Here is a 2,717-nt window from a genome sequence, read left to right as displayed (position 1 = left end):
TATTAGATAGATATATATTATAGATATATAGATATAGAGAGATATATATATATATATATATAGATATATATATCTATATATATATATATCAGTATTATAGTATACGATATATATATATATATATATACACACATATGTTATTACATATTCACACACACACACACACACACACACACACCACACACAACACAGAGATATAGATAGATATATAGAGATAGAGATATAGATATATATAGATAATATATATATAGATATATATAATTATATATATATATATATATTATATATATATATATATATATATATATATATATATATATATATATATATGAGCCAAATGACAGAGGCCCAGAGAGGTGCAATGAAAAGACCGATGCCCAAGAGGTACAGTCAGATGCCCATACCTGAAGCACTCGAAACTGCTAAGCAAAGGCTACAAGCCTTGGCCAGCCGCCTAAAGAGATACACCAGAGACAACGAAGCCAGGCGAATAAACCGGCTGTTCGCAACGCAACCTGCGAAAGTGTACTCTCAATGGCAGGGTAATAACAACAGAGCAGACCCACCAAGGCTGGAAACTGAACAGTACTGGAAGGGTATATGGGAAAGGGAGGCATCACACAACAGTGATGCACAGTGGCTGGTGGATCTGAGGGAAGACCACAGCAACCTCCCTGAACAGAATCCAGTGACTATCACAGTGGCAGACATCCAACATAGAGTCTCAGGTATGAAAAACTGGACAGCACCTGGCCCTGACATGATCCACGCCTACTGGCTAAAGAAGCTCACTGCAATCCATGAGCGCCTGGCACCACAAATGAACCAGCTGCTAAGGGATGGGACTCACCCTGAATGGCTAACGGAAGGGCGAACGATCCTGATAATGAAGGATCCCTCAAAGGGTACAGTCCCATCCAACTACCGGCCAATAACCTGTCTCTCCACAACATGGAAGCTCATGTCAGGCATCATCGCAGCTAAGATAAGTGGGCACATGAGTCAATACATGAGCGAAGCACAGAAGGGCATTGGTAAGGATACCAGAGGAGCCAAACACCAACTCCTGGTAGACAGAACAGTCGCCCAAGACTGCAGAATGCGACACACCAACCTGTGCACAGCCTGGATCGACTACAAGAAAGCCTATGACTCAATGCCACACACATGGATCACTGAATGCTTGGAGCTGTACAACATCAACAGAACTCTAAGGGCCTTCATTGCAAACTCGATGAGGTTGTGGAGAACCACCCTTGAAGCCAATGGGAAGCCACTTGCCCAAGTATCCATCAAACGTGGCATATACCAAGGAGATGCACTGTCCCCACTGCTGTTCTGCATAGGTCTGAACCCCCTCAGCCAAATAATAAACAAGACTGGCTACGGATACCGACTCCGGAACGGGGCCACCATAAGTCACCTCCTCTACATGGATGACATCAAGCTGTACGCCAAGAGTGAGCGAGACATCGACTCGCTGATCCACACCACCAGGATCTACAGCTCGGACATCGGGATGTCATTCGGTCTCGAGAAATGTGGGAGGATGGTGACAAAGAGAGGCAAGGTAATCCACACAGAAGGGGTCTCACTCCCAGAAGGAAGAATAGCAGACATTGAGGACAATTACAAGTACCTTGGAATACCACAGGCAAACGGCAACCTTGAACAGGCAACAAGGAATGCGGCAACAGCCAAATACCTCCAACGAGTAAGGCAAGTCCTAAGAAGCCAGCTCAATGGCAAGAACAAATCCCGGGCAATAAACAGCTACGCTCTGCCAGTGATCAGATACCCTGCGGGAATAATAAGGTGGCCAAAGGAAGAGATACAGACCACAGATGTTAAGACACGAAAGCTCCTCACCATGCATGGAGGGTTCCACCCCAAATCCAGCACCCTGAGACTGTACGCTAGCCGCAAGGAAGGAGGCCGAGGACTAGTGAGCGTGAGAGCCACTATCCAGGATGAAACATCCAAGATCCATAAGTACATCAAGGATAAGGCCCCGACAGATGACGTGCTGAGTGAATGTCTCAGGCAGTGGAGAACAGAGGATGAGATGCTGGAAGAGGGACCATCATGGGAGGACAAGCCCTTACACGGGATGTACCACCGGAACATAACTGAAGTGGCTGATCTCAACAAATCCTACCAATGGCTTGAAAGGGCTGGGCTGAAGGACAGCACAGAGGCACTCATCCTGGCTGCACAGGAGCAGGCCCTGAGCACCAGAGCCATAGAGGCCCAGATCTACCACACCAGACAAGACCCAAGGTGTAGACTGTGCAAAGAGGCCCCAGAGACGGTCCAGCACATAACTGCAGGGTGTAAGATGCTGGCAGGCAAAGCATACATGGAACGCCATAACCAAGTGGCTGGCATAGTATACAGGAACATCTGCGTGGAGTATGGACTGGAAACCCCAAGGTCAAAGTGGGAAACACCTCCCAAGGTGGTAGAGAACAAGCGAGCCAAAATCCTGTGGGACTTCCAGATCCAGACTGACAGAATGGTAATGGCGAACCAACCAGACATTGTGGTGGTGGATAAAGAACAGAGGAAAGCCGTAGTGGTGGATGTGGCAATACCAAGCGATGGCAACATCAGGAAAAAGGAACATGAGAAACTAGAGAAATACCAAGGGCTCAGAGAAGAACTGGAGAAGGCTTGGAAGGTGAAGGCCACAGTGGTGCCTGTGGTGATCGGAGCAC

The sequence above is a fragment of the Betta splendens genome, chromosome 17 (genome assembly GCF_900634795.4).
Source record: "Betta splendens chromosome 17, fBetSpl5.4, whole genome shotgun sequence".
NCBI classification, from domain to species: domain Eukaryota; kingdom Metazoa; phylum Chordata; class Actinopteri; order Anabantiformes; family Osphronemidae; genus Betta; species Betta splendens.
The sequence above is the reverse complement of the archived record's forward strand: the minus strand, read 5'-3'. Positions refer to the sequence as shown.